This window comes from Bos indicus x Bos taurus, chromosome 7 (genome assembly GCF_003369695.1).
Source record: "Bos indicus x Bos taurus breed Angus x Brahman F1 hybrid chromosome 7, Bos_hybrid_MaternalHap_v2.0, whole genome shotgun sequence".
NCBI classification, from domain to species: domain Eukaryota; kingdom Metazoa; phylum Chordata; class Mammalia; order Artiodactyla; family Bovidae; genus Bos; species Bos indicus x Bos taurus.
In genome coordinates, this window is record NC_040082.1 from 71,922,916 (window position 1) to 71,938,197 (window position 15,282).

General features: G+C 39.4%; 1 protein-coding gene across 8 annotated transcripts in view; it reads right to left on the reverse strand.

Annotated features, from left to right (window-relative positions):
• NSD1 (nuclear receptor binding SET domain protein 1) overlaps positions 1 to 15,282 on the reverse strand; it is a 153,453-nt gene that overhangs the window by 96,931 nt on the left and 41,240 nt on the right. The window contains exon 2 of one of the 8 annotated variants that reach the window (XM_027546880.1): positions 10,315 to 10,429. The exons of the other annotated variants lie outside the window; for them this stretch is intronic. The gene's annotated coding sequence lies outside the window, so the exon portion shown is untranslated. The remainder of the gene's footprint in view (positions 1 to 10,314; positions 10,430 to 15,282) is intronic. 8 annotated transcript variants of the gene reach the window in all.

A 15,282-nucleotide genomic window follows, 5' to 3' on the forward strand; every position in this document is an offset into this window, starting at 1 on the left:
TCCTCTGTCCATGGACTTTTCCAGGCAAGAATACTGGAGTGGGTTGCCATTTCCTTCTCCATGTTCCTTTATTCTTATGCTGAAAGTAGGTAGTTTCAGTATTTTACAAGTAGGACACCTAAGGTGACAGATTACATAAAACTCACACTGTTGTTCCTTTAAGATACGAATTTTTTGAGTAAATAAAGTAAAAATAATCTTACATTTCTGTAAGTTGGGTGGCTTATAAAGCACTTTCCAATATGATTTCATTATAACATGATAATAGCAAAGCTTATCTTTAAGTCTACAGGTAGTAGACCTCAGAGACTATAGTCACCTTAACGAAAAGGAGACCTCTCACACTATCTGTGTCCAACACTTAGCCCTAGCAGTACTTGGCAAACAGTGGGTGTTCAATAGTTACTGTCTGGCTAATTCCCCAAAATAACTAACATGATATTCTTTATTATTGAAGAAACACTTAAGCATATTATTATTGTTGTTCAGTCACTCAGTCAAGTCCAATTCTTTGTGACCCCACGAACTGTAGCAAAAGAGGCTCCCTCTGTCTACTGAATTTCCCAGCAAGAATACCAAAATGAGTTGCCACTTTCTCCTCCAAGGGATCTTCCTGACCCAGAGATAGAACCCCTGTCACCTGACTCTCCTGCACTGCCGGCAGATTCTTTAAGATGGAGCCACTGGGGGAGCCCCAAATTTCAAGGGACTTCCTTACCAAATCTGCCCTATAAGAAATACCATTGAGGGGCTGTGGTTCAGTGGTTAAGACTCCGCCTGCTCATTTAAAGGACACGGGTTCGATCCCTGGCCTGGGAAGATTCCACATGCCAAGTGACAACTAAGCCCGTGCATCACAACTACTGAGCCAGCTCTCTCTAGAGCCCATGCTCCACGAGAGACATTGTTAATAGAGCAGTATGAGCACAGCCCTTATCAGGCAGCCAGTGCTGTGCCTTATTATTCTGCACCCTATTACTAGGCAACAGTTCTTGCTCAGCCATTGGTCGGTGCTTCGGTGGGCCCTGCCCACAAGCAACCATCAATGAGGAACCATCAGGGAAATGATTCAGCCAAGGGTCAGTGGTGTGTGGAGGTCATCAGGTAGAGTGTGAGGTAAGAGTCAGATTCAGGCCTTGTCCTAAAAGGCCTCCAGCTAACTTAGCTTCTAGCCAGCAGGTGAGCTGGAGGCCCCAAGGAACAGACTGGGGACTATGTCCTTCAGGGCTTCAGAGTCCTCACTAAGGCCCTCCACTAGCCTTGGCCCAGGCTTTGAGGAAGTGGTGAACCTCTCCCCCACCCTTGTCATTTGTCTAGGCTGCAGTCAGTGAGACCTGGTCTCCCCTATTTGGGTGGCCTGAGGATACTGAGGGCCATTTGGGTTCGGTGCCTGGCTCCCTCAGTGATGACAGCTGGGCAAGATGTGGGAACCTGGCCCTGAAGGAGCTGCCGACTGAGTTCTGCCTCCTCTTAGTCAGGACTGAAAATAGTCCTGAACATTCATTGGAAGGACTGACATTGAAGCTGAAACTCCAATACTTTGGCCACCTGATGAGAAAAACTGACTCATTGGAAAAGACCCTGATGCTGGGAAAGATTGAAGGCAGGAGGAGAAGGGGACGAGAGAGGATAAGATGGTTGGATGGCATCACCGACTCAATGGACATGAGTTTGAGTAGGCTCTGGGAGCTGGTGATGGACAGGGAGGCCTGGTGTGCAGCAGTCCATGGGGTCACAAAGAGTTGGACACAACTGAGCAACTGAACTGAACTGAGACCTTGGAGAGTACAAGTAGTGCCTTGGTACCTTGCCCTTTCTTGTAAAGACAGAGAATAACATTCATTTGGTAGAGATTTATAGGAACCCTGTTACCTGACCATCACCTGACCTCAAGAACAAAAGATCTAGCACCAAGAAGTTTGAAACAACTAATCACACCCCTCCCCCATCTTTTGCTTTTAAAGGGGCTTGTGATGTAACAGTTATGTGAACCTAGCTGGGATGGCAGGGGGCTTGCTGATAGACTGGATGTGTATGCTAAAACAGAGAACTCAAGGATCACTCCTTTATGCCTTAAATACTGCAAAGATGGAGTTCCCATTTATTAAAATGGAGAAGACTACAGGAAAAGCAGGTTTGGGGAAATACAATCTGGAATTTGGTCTTGAACAAGTATAAAACTCCATGGGACTCCCCTGGAGGTCCAGTGGTTAAGACTCCCCACTTCCCACTTCCACTGCAGAGGGCACAGGTTTGATCCCTGGTTGGGGAACTTGAGTCCCACATGCCTCGGGACAACTAAACCTGCATGCCACAACTGAGTCTGTAAGCTCTAGAGCCCATGCTCCTCAACAAGAGAAGCCTGCACACTAACTAAAGATGTACTTTAAGAGGGTTAAAGTGTATCCCAACCACATCATACATCGAGTAACTGCTAAGGAAAACAACTATACTAAGTATAACAATCTAGCCAGGTACATTTAGGCACAATAAAAAATCAGACACTTTGCTGAACGCTTAATTATTTCTGATGTCACAGTAGCTTCCAAGAACAGGGTAGGAGGCTGTTTTTCTCCATAGCATGCATGCAAAAACTGAGGCAGAAATTAATTCATTTACCCAGGTTCACAAAACTATTAATAAAATATCAATGCAGGGATTCAAATCTAACTCCAATAAAAATGCTTTTAACACTGCATCATCTATTTGCTGAAGATAAACCAAAATTTTATTTACATAAGATTTTACACTTTACAAATAAATTTTCCACACTATTTAAATATATCGTAACCCCCTAACCATTTTAGAAATCCAAATATTCCCCCATCTAGAACAGCTATTGGGTTGACCAAAAGGTTCATTCGGTTTTTCCCATAAAATGGCTCTAGTAGTGCTTAGTTGTCTTTAACTTCCTTCAAAACAATTCTGTTACACTGCATTGTTATAGCTGTCATATCACCATGCATTAAAAAAAAAAAACTTATCAAGATTGGTGACTTGTTGTGTAGCAATTTTAATATTGAAGATGGAAAGAAAAAAGCAACACTTTTGGCACACTATGTTTTATTAAAGAAAGGTAAAATGCAACTCTTCCTCTTGAGAAATTTGTATGCAGGTCAGGAAGCAACAGTTAGAACTGGACATGGAACAACAGACTGGTTCCAAATAGGAAAAGGAGTACGTCAAGGCTGTAGATTGTCACCCTGCTTCTTTAACTTATATGTAGGGTACATCATGAGAAACGCTGGACTGGAAAGAAACACAAGCTGGAATCAAGATTGCCGGGAGAAATATCAACAACCTCAGATATGCATATGACACCACCCTTATGGCAGAAAGTGAAGAGGAGCTCAAAAGCCTCTTGATGAAAGTGAAAGTGGAGAGTGAAAAAGTTGGCTTAAAGCTCAACATTCAGAAAACGAAGATCATGGCATCCGGTCCCGTCACTTCATGGGAAAAAGATGGGGAAACAGTGGAAACAGTGTCAGGCTTTATTTTTGGGGGCTCCAAAATCACTGCAGATGGTGACTGCAGCCATGAAATTAAAAGACGCTTACTCCTTGGAAGGAAAGTTATGACCAACCTAGATAGCATATTCAAAAGCAGAGACATTACTTTGCCAACAAAGGTCCGTCTAGTCAAGGTTATGGTTTTTCCTGTGGTCATGTATGCATGTGAGAGTTGGACTGTGAAGAAGGCTGAGTGCCAAAAAATTGATGCTTTTGAACTGTGGTGTTGGAGAAGACTCTTGAGAGTCCCTTGGACTGCAAGGAGATCCAACCAGTCCGTTCTGAAGGAGATCAGCCCTGGGATTTCTTTGGAAGGAATGCTGCTAAAGCTGAAACTCTAGTACTTTGGCCACCTCATGCGAAGAGTTGACTCATTGGAAAAGACTCTGATGCTGGGAGGGATTGGGGACAGGAGGAGAAGGGGACGACAGAGGATGAGATGGCTGGATGGCATCAATGACTCGATGGACGTGAGTCTGGGTGAACCAACCGGGATTTGGTGATGGACAGGGATGCCTGGCGTGCTGCGATTCATGGGGTCGCAAAGAGTCGGACACGACTGAGCGACTGAACTGAACTGAAAAATGCAACTGAGATGCAAACAAAGATTTGTGCAGTATGTGGAGAAGGTGATGTGACTAATCAAATGTGTAAAAAATGGATTTCTAAGTTTTGCACTGGAGATTTCTCACTGGGCAATGCTCCACAGTTGAGCAGACCAGTTGAAGGGGATAGCAATTAAATCAAGATATAGAGAACAGTCAACATTAGACCATGCAGGAGACAGCTGACATGATGAAAAGTGGATAATATATAATACTGTGGAATAGAAAAGATCATAGAACAAGTGAAATGAACCCCCACCAACCACACCAAAGACCAGTCTTCATCCGAAGAAGGTAATGTTGTGTATACTGTGCTATTGGAAGGGGATCCTCTACTATGAGCTAATTCTGGAAAACAAAACAATTAATTCCAACAGGCACTACCCCCAGTTGGACCAACTGAAAGCAGCGCTTGACAAAAAATGACCAGAACTAGTCAACAGAAACCACGTTATCTTCCATCAGGATAAAACCAAGACTACATTGCATGTTTCTTTGATAACCAGACAAAAACTGTTACAGCTTAGCTGGGAAGTTCTGATTCATCCACTGTATTCACCCGACAAGGCACCTTTGGATTTCTATTTATTTCAGTCTTTACAAAATTCTCCTAATGGAAAAAATTTCAATTCTCTGGAAGACTGTAAAAAGTACCTGGTACAGTTCTTTGCTCAAAAAGATAAAAAGTTTGGTAAGGTAGGATTATAAAGTTGCCTGAAAAATGTCAGAACGAAGTAGAACAAAACGGTAAATGTGTTGTTCAATAATTCTTGGTGAAAATGTGTCTTTTATTTTTACTTTAAAACCATAGGAACTCTTTGGCCAACTCAATAACTTTAGGGAATTCCTCGGAGAAAAGCCTCTTGATGAAAGTGAAAGTGGAGAGTGAAAAAGTTGGCTTAAAGCTCAACATTCAGAAAACGAAGATCATGGCAGCTGGTCCCATCTCTTCATGGGAAATAGATGGGGCAACAGTGGAAACAGTGTCAGACTTTGTTTTTTTGGGCTCCAAAATCACTGCAGATGGTGACTGCAGCCATGAAATTAAAAGACGCTTACTCCTTGGAAGGAAAATTATGACCAACCTAGATAGTATATTCAAAAGCAGAGCTATTACTTTGCCAACAAAGGTCCGTCTTGTCAAGGCTATGGTTTTTCCAGTGGTCATGTATGGAAATGAGAGTTGGACTGTGAAGAAAGCTGAGCGCTGAAGAATTGATGCTTTTGAACTGTGGTGTTGGAGAAGACTCTTGAGAGTCCCTTGGACTGCAAGGAGATCCAACCAGTCCATTCTAAAGGATACCAGTCCTGGGTGTTCATTGGAAGGACTGATGCTAAAGCTGCAACTCCAGTACTTTGGCCACCTCATGAGAAGAGTTGACTCATTGGAAAAGACCCTGATGCTGGGAGGGATTGGAGGCAGGAGAAGGGGACGACAGAGGATGAGATGGCTGGATGGCATCACTGACTCAATGGACATGAGTTTGAGCAAACTCCGGGAGATAGTGAAGGACAAGGAAGCCTGGCGTGCTGCAGCCCATGGGGTTGCAAAGAGTCGGGACATGAATGAGCGACTGAAGAACAACAAATACATTTGAATGCTATACAGAAATTTTCTGGGGCTTCCCTGGTGGCTCAGTGGTAAAGAATACGTCTGCCAATGCAAGAGACGGGTTCGATCCCTGATGTGAGAAGATTCCACATGCCATGGAGCAACTAAGCCCATATACCACAACTACTGAAGCCCGGGCACTCTAGGGCCTGTGTTTCACAACAAGGAAGCCATCACAACGAGGAGCCTGTGTAGCACAACTAAAGAGTAACTCTCCGTATCTAGAGAAAAGCCTATGTAGCAAGGAAGACCCAGGACAGCCAAAATTAATTAATAAATTTAAAAAAACACTGACTCTCTGAAGTCAAACTTACAAAGTTATAAAGGGCCTAACACAAAGTTACAACTCAAAAGCAGCTGCTATATTATTATTCACTGTGTTTCTTTGCAAAGGTATTATTTCAATTATTTTAAGAATTAATATGGCAGCACAGGCACTTAACCTCCATTTAACACTATGTTTAGAGAAATATTTCAAATTCAAAATAACTGACCTAAAAATATTTAAATAGAAACACAATTCCAATGCTATTATATAATTTACATAGTATTTTAACTTATTAAGATTCCCTGGTAGCTCAGCTGGTAAAGAATCTGCCTGCAATGTGGGAAACCTGGGTTTGATCCCTGGGTTGGGAAGATCCCCTGGAGAAGGGAAAGGCTACTCACTCCAATATTCTGGCCTGGAGAATTCCATTCGGTCGTAAAGAGTCGAACATGACTGAGCGACTTTCACTTTCTGCTGCTGCTGCTGCTGTCACTTCAGTCGTGTCCGACTCTGTGTGACCCCATAGACGGCAGCCCCCCAGGCTCCCCTGTCCCTGGGATTCTCCAGGCAAGAACACTGGAGCGGGTTGCCATTTCCTTCTCCAATGCATGAAAGTGAAAAGTGAAAGTGAAATCGCTCAGTCGTATCCAACCCTCAGCAACCCCATGGACTGTAGCTTTCCAGGCTCCTCCGTCCATGGGATTTTCCAGGCAAGAGTACTGGAGTGGGGTGCCACTGCCTTTCACTTTCTAGAACTTATTAAAAATGAGTGTCCTCTCTGAGGGATAAACTATTCCCAAAGAGACTGTGAAAGACAGAGGGACCAAATGACTTGTCCATGACTATGAGATAAGTAGGGTAACAAGATAAATAGCTATACTATTCTGTGCATATGTAATTCACTAATACTTTGGCCACCTGATGAGAAGAGCTGACTCATTTGAAAAGACCCTGATGCTGGGAAAGATTGAGGGCAGGAGGAGAAGGGGACGACAGAGGATGAGATGGTTGGATGGCATCACCAACTCAGTGGACATGGATTTGGGTGAACTCCGGGAGTCGGTGATGGACAAGGAGGCCTGGTGTGCTGCGGTTCACGGGGTCACAAAGAGTTGGACACGACTGAGTGACTGAACTGGAATGAACTCAGAGTGACTAAATTTAAAGTCTTAATCCTTCATATACATTTGCTTATAATTAAATGAGGAATTAAATACACTGCCAGTCAGCATAACAGAAATGTACGGGCTTAACTCCTGCTATGCTCTTAAACCACCTGTGAGACTCTGAAGAGTTACTCTACCTCTCTTAGTTGGCAGTTTGTTTCTCTGCCTGTGAAGTAGGATAACACCTCCAATTTTGTAGGAGGCTGAACAACTCTAATACTATTTTTAATTCAGTACAAGAAATCAAAAATAAATTATAGCTATTTTTAGTCAGTGATTACAATTCTTCTACCTTATGAGAATTGTGATTTCCTTTCCCATTATCAACCAGAACTGTAAAGGAAATGTTCAACTCTAGAATAGAAAGTAAAATAGAACTTTAAGCATCTGCTTTACTCCCACCTTGCTCACAGCTACATAGTCAAATAAATGTTTGTGTGTATTCTAGTTGTCAAAGCTCTTTTAACATCCATTTGATCATACGAATCTCAAAAACAACCAGGTGAGGTAGGCAGCACAGTTTTTATTATCCCATATTTACAGCAGACCAGGAAAGAGAGACAAAGAGTGATCCTGTCAGAAGTGTAGAGAGCTTTAACAAAAGGTGGGGATTAGAAGTCAGCATCGTCTGATCCCTACTTCACCATACCAATCAAAGAACAAAGGAGTGAACTGGAGTCCTTAAGTCTCCTCTCACCAATCCTCTCTACAGTGCAGATGGCAGTCAGAGCTACGTCTATTAACTTTCACTGAGAAAAAAAGGGGATCTGGGACCCATGTAGCAAAAAAAAATCTAGCAAAGAGTAGTTAGATAAACGATTTCTGGCAGCATTACAATTTTAACCTACAGCAAGCTGAGGCAAAAGACTAAAGATTATTGTGTACAACTTAATTGTTATGAGTAAGAAATGACCTCTTGTTTATTGGCTAAGTATCAGAAACAAAAGATCAAAGAGAAAGTCATTGACAATAGATCAAAGAAAATCACTGAAGTCTTGGAAAAGGACAGCAGAAAAGCAGGGAACTGGTCCACTGAAAGCTGGAAAGTAGAGCAGCTGCTAGGTTAGTCATGGAAACAGGTGTATTGAGGACCACACAGTAATTAAGGCTGAGGCTAGGAGACTATCAGTGGAAGCCCCGCCTGGATGTAGCATGAAGCTGCTCACAAAGGGCAGCCTGCTCACAAGGTAGAACAGAAACATGCAGGCCAAGGCATTCCTGCTTAGCCCAGACCTTTGGCTTTATGCCATAAAAATTCTCAAACCCACAATAAAACAGGTTTGATAACAGCACAGAAGACAGGCCTGAAAGGGTGCAGCCCTCTACAACCCCAAAAGGCTAGAACGAGAGAGGAGAGCTATACTCTCTGGCCTGATGCAAGAAAAGAAAATGGCATGTATGCCATTATGTCTGTACGTTATACTGGAACTGAATGATTTAAACATTAGTTTGGAGATATCCTTGAACTCTTAATCTGGAGAATTTCGTAACACTGACAAGAAGCATTTTTGCTACAATAGAAAACTTAGTGCCAAAACATTACAGCATAAATCACTTCATTTTTCACAGTCTTTCTGTCCACAAATTTTTCTTTCACTGTTTGAGAAGCTATTATGTCCCCACGATTCCCATTCATCATTATACCATGTAACTATTGGGTACGACCTGGGGCTTATTTTCCCTCTGACTTCTGCTTTAGTCTATGCCTTTTACGGATTTGCTTCTGCTTCAGAAGAAACAGATCAACGGTTCTCAATCCTAGCCAGACCCTCATACCCACCCACAGGCCGGGAGACTCTGATTCAATATACACAAAGTGAGGTTTTTGGCATCTAGTTGTGCATCTGATGAACAGCCAAGGTTGAAAACAAACCATATAGCTAGCTAGTATTTTATTGTAATTATAGGCCTGAGTGAGTTTGTTTTGGTGGGGGAGAACAGGTAAGAAAAATTTTTTAAAAAGGTATTCTGACACCAGCAAGAGGTAACTGACTATACAATTCCAATGTAAAGTCACACAAGAAAAAGGAAGTGTTTTTCTGATACTCCAAGTAGGAGAAAATGAAAATGTATATTCTTTCTATTTTAAATCTCATAGTGACAATGAGGCAGATATCAATTACTATCTGTTTTAGGTGTAGAATCTGAGGCTCAGAAATGGGAAGTGAGCTGGTAAATGCCAAACAGAGCCATGTCTGTGCTCTGTTCAATTGCCCATACTCTTTTCACTAGATCACAACACAGAAAAACAAATAAAAACATCAGCCTTTAGTATCTGTAACTATACTCAACCTCAACACAATCAGTGACCTTACTCTCTCATTGAATAAGGGGATTCTGCTCATAAACTCTCACCAGGTAATGTTCCTCACAACACCTTTACATCATAATTCAACTAACAGAAGATGCCTCAGTCTCTTCAAAAAAGACATCTGTTCTCCTTACTGTACTTCTTTATCTGAGTCAAAATTAGTCAATACTGTTAAGAGAAATTAATCAATACTGTAAGGAGACAAGTCACTAACGGATAGTACTAAACTTGAGTCAGCTCAAGTTTAAAACAAAGATGCCCTCAGAAAACACAGTAAAACAATTTGTATAGCTTTCTGCAATTTAAAAAAAGGGGCAATAAAACTGGCATGGAGAAAACATAAATAAATAAATAAAAGGCAAATTTTACCCAATCTAACTTTATATGTCCCCATGTACCTTAAAAAAAAAAAAAAAAAGCAATGTTTTTTGCCATACCTAAGTGATTTCCTCAAGATAACAAGAAGACTAGAATATGTGGCCTTCTATTCTAGTGTCTTTTCCCTAAGGCTATGCTGTCTTTCCAGTCTTAATACCCTACAACACCAGCCCTCTCATACAATGGAGAGACCCAGGATGCATGAATTTTGGTACAAGCTGTGATGATCTACAAACCTCATGTCTTGATTATTTTGAAGCAAATCCCCAGATATATTTTCCTTCATGATACTTCAGTATGTATCTCTAAAGGAACGTTTAATTAACATTTATTATCTATTAATAGACTATTCTAAAGAACAGAAATAGACAGCCCAAACACAGGTGAACTGGCTTCCTTCCCCCTTGCCCTCCTCCACATGTGACACCAACTGTTTCCCCCTGTAACAACACATTTTACATTTACTGGTTCAGGTGATCTCTCCCTCTGGACTTCTCAAAATCCTTGTGCTGAAACTCCATCCAAAAAGTAGTTTCAATTGTGTTCCTCAGAGAGTGTATCTTGAAGAGTCCCTCAGGGTCTGCCCAAGAGAGGAAGAAGAAAATATGCCTTTTCTCCATCCCAAATTAAAGCAGCGCCATCTTTTTTCTGTTCTATACTGATGTTCTGGATGAGATTCCATTTCAAACATATGATATTGATTATATGAGGAAAATTTTTTAAACGACATAAATTAACTTATTTACAAACAGACTCAGGGCCTTACATAACGAATTTATGGTTATGGGGATTGTGGAATAGACCAACTGGAACTTTGGAATTCACATGTAAACATTATTATATTTAAAATAAACAGGGAACTCTCTGGCTGTCCAGTGGTTAGGACTCCGTGCTCTCATTGTGGAGGGCCCAGGGTTCAATCCCTGGTGTGGGAACTAAGATCCCACAAGCTGTGTGATGTGGCCAAGAAAAAAAAAAGAAAGAAAATAGATAACCAACAAGGATGTATAGCCCAAGGAATTCTGATCAGTACTCTGTAATAGTCTAAATGAGCTGAATCACAACATTGTTAATCTAACTGTACTTCAATATAAAATAAAAATTCTAAAAAAAACCTAGTTATTAAAATATTTTTACACTAAAAAAAGTAATAGTGTGCACCACCATTATTTAAAAACAAAAACAAAATGGAGTGAATAATATATGCATTTGCTTATATATGTATAAAATATCTCAAAGGATAACACATAAGAACTGATAAACTGATTTACCAGGGACAGAAACTGGCTGATTTAAATACTTTTCACTATAAATCTTTTATAGCATATAAGGTTGTAAAATGCCATTTTCAAGCAGGAAACAAAAAAGAATGGCTCTAAAATCTTAACTGAAACAAATAATTTATTTAGAAGGCATCATGAGAGAGAGAGGAAAATCTGGGCATTGGTATAAAGAGTTTCCTCTCACCACAGTCAATGTGAGTACACAATCTATCTCTGAATTAAAAAAAGAAAGGAAATCTGAAAGGCAGATTCTCAGGATGCCCAGGATTCAATCATAAGCTCACAGACTTTGCACAATTACTAAATTACTGTAGTTCCTTTTAGCCTTTACTCAAGCTTGTTCCTCTGCCTAAAATGGTCTTTTAGTTCCCTTCCCCCCTATAAAAAGAATGAAATAATGCTATCTGCAGCAACATGAAAGGACCCAGAGATTATCTTACTAGTGAAGCCAAAAAAACAATCCTATCATATACATGTGGGATCTAAAAAACTGATACAAATGAACTTATTTACAAAACAGAAATAGACTCACAGACACAGAAAACAAATTTATGATTACCAAAGGGGAAAGAGAAGTGGAGATAAAGTAGGAGTTTGGAATTAAAATATACACACTACTATGTCTAAAATAAATAACCAACAAGGACCTGTTGTACAGCACATGGAACCATGTTGTAATAATCTATAATGGAAAAGTATCTAAAAAAAGAATACATGTATAACTGAGTCACTCTGCTGTACACATTAAACTAACACAACAGTGTAACCATATTTCAATAAAAAATTTAAAAAGAAAAAAGATACACATTCAAGAAAAAGAAAATTCATTTCTCCCACTCTCACCACTACCCTCCCAATCTCTTTTATGTCCAGTTAACTCTTATTTAATCTTTGGATTCCCAGTCTACACATTCTCAGGGAAAACTCCCTAAGTAAGCACCAAACTATATCAAGTCTTCCTGGGATGCAAGCTCCAAGTTCCCTATACTTTTCCTCTCCCCCTCCCCCTTTCTTTCTTTGTGAGGGCGGAGGTGGGGATCGCACAGTGTGGCTTGTAGGATCTTAGCTCCTGGACTAAGGATCAAACCCAGGCCCCTGGGAATGACAGAGTCCGAACCACTGGACTGCTAGGGAATTCCCTACTTCCCTTCCTAATCCTCAGTTTAACTGTAGTTACATAGGTATTGTGGAGTATCCAGTTTAATGTTAGCCTCCCACACAGTACTCAAAGGAGGGTCACTATATTCCCAGTACTTAAAACAGTGTCTGGCACATTGTTAATGCTCAATATTTGTTGAATAATGAATGAATAAATGAAAGATAAAAAAATAACTTAATGAGATATTGTAAAAGTTTGTATCTTTCATTTTACTCCCTGCAACATAAAGCAGCTTTAAGTCCTACTTACATGTAAGTGGGAAAACAACAGCTGCATGCACAGAGGTGCAAAGTACCTGCTAAAGTGTCACACTCATTTAAAAACCACAGCCAATGGGCATTTTCTCCTTTGGCTGCCAGTAGTCTACTTGGAATATTCCAGAAATTTAACTAGTCCCCTTCAGTAGTGTATGGTATGATTCCCACACAGAATCAGAAATAAAAATACAAAGATCTGTTGAGAAAAGAAAGCTACAGCATGTGCTAAGAGGACCCTGATACAAACTGGAAGGAACCAGAAAACAAGTTTCACAGTTTATCCATGTAGATTCTCAATGCTAAACCTGTTGCATTTATGAAAATGATGTATCTGAAGTTTCTGGTGAACAAATAGGATCAAACACCAACTCAAATGATGAAGAGCCCACAGGTCTTAAATCTACTGAAGTTAAGTAAATATGCTGAGCTAATCGGTGACCCACATAGCTTGAAAACCCAATGTTTGTGGATCAGTATTTGACTCTTTAAAGAAAAACTTTGACCCTTTAGAAATTGGGACCAACGTGAATCTTTGGTTTAGAGGAAAAAACATTTCTGAAAACCTTCAACCATGTGGCAAGACCTTTTACATGTAATATAATGGAATCATAAAAAATGCTAATAGGTGGGGTATTAACCTCCATTTTACTACTGAGAAACCCAAAACAGAAAATTTCCAATGGGACATCATTAATTGTTGAGCTCAATTCTGACTGATTCCCAAAGTTTGGGTATCTACCATCTTGCTCTCTGCAAAAAGTCTGGGCTTGGACTCTGAACTAAGATCTAGAGTTAAAAGAAAAACCTGAGCATATCACCAGAGGCAGATTTTTGAAAACCAAATTTTTTTTTAATTTTTCTAAGTTAGTATAAACTCTTTCAACACAATCCTTTTAGATTTATACTGTACTAATCAGGAAAAGTAATGATAAAACCTATTTTAAACATATCAAATAAAATGTAGACAGTATTCAGAATTTGCAATCATAAAATTTAAAAGAACAATTTAGTTTTTAACACTTCAATTTTGAAACACTGTTTGAAGAAACTAAAATGAAGAAAAAGTAGAATTTTCTAATTTGAATGTTCACATCACAAATAAGCTTTACTGTAAAACGCAGACAGGATGTATCACTTGCCATTCTAGAGATATTTTTAGAATTTTACCTTGTGTATTATTATTTTAAGTGACATACAAAATATCCTTTTCCATGTGGTTTAAATACTACTATGTATCATAGACAAAGCTTTAACACTATTTGCCCTTCCAAGAATAACCTCTGAATAAGACTTTAAATACTGTTTCCAATAACGTAAATGCAATTCAAATTATCTTTCTACTGACCACAGAAAATTAACCCTCGTTTTTTGTGATCACATAGTTGATGACACAGCCCCAAAACAAAATCAATGAAGTAATAAATACGTACAATCTATACTTTGGTGAGTTAAAAGATAGTAACAGTTTTGGCCAGTAGTATTTGAATGTATAACAATTTCCTACAACTGATTCAGTCTCTGACAAGACCCTACTTATTTTAATTCACATCTCTAAAATATACATCTAGATTTAATCTCTTTCCTCTCTGAGGATCAAGAATGAGAAATGACTTAGATATTTCTCTAACAGAATATTCATTCTTTCCTCCTAAAAATATTTGTTGCTTACCTACTTATGAGAAACTGTAGCAGGGCTCAAAGATACAAAATAAAGACAACACAATCCCAAGCTTGAAGTTGTAAGTTTACTGGGGGGATACAGGACAGAACAATAATCAAAACATATATGAAAAATGCTGTAACAGTATTATGGGAACACAGAACTTTTTATCCACCTTTCTGAAAACCAAGGAAGAGTATTAAGAGAGTAAGAAGAAATGCTAACCAAGTAACAATATGAGTATCAGACTACCTATAAACATCTTTCCCATTAACCAGCAAAGTTGTATCTGTAGTTAATTTAACTAATGAATTAGTTTTAATTCATTAAAACTTAAAATATGAGATGTGTTTATGAACAATATTTTGACATAACACACCAGAATTTGTAAACAAGTATGGTCCTTACAAGACCATTTAAAATAGTTCTCAGGATAACTTACACAGGAGAGTGATAACTTTTTCTGTTAATGTCCAAATAGTAAATATTTCATACAGTCTTTTTCCCAACTACTCAATTCTTCCATTATAGTACAAAAGTAGCCACAGACAACACATAAAAAACCCAAGTTTCAGCAGAACTTTTTGGTTACTGAAATTTTAATTTTGTATCATTTTAACACGGTACATAATATTTTCTTTTTGATTTGATTTGATCCCATTCAAAAACAAAAAAACTATTCTTGGCTGGTGGGCTGTTACAAAGACAGGTGGTAGACAGATTTATCTGTAGTAAAAAACTACTAACAAGTCAACTCTACATACCACATGATAAAACTCTTTCATATTAATTACAAATTACATGCAGAACCTAAACTACTATCTATCAGTTTAACTTCTTCACCAGATTCCATTCTTACTTGATTTTCCCTAATAAAAGCAAGGTCTGGGGACCTTCTCCAGTGGTCCAGTGGTTAAGACTCCCCTCTTCCACTGCAGGGGGTACAGGTTCGATCCCTGGTCAGGGAACTAGGATCCCACATGTCGTAAGGTGTTGCCAAAAAGAGAAAAACGAGGCCCAACAATGAATACAAAAAATAAACTCCCAAAAAACTGCACAAAGGCTGTAACGGTC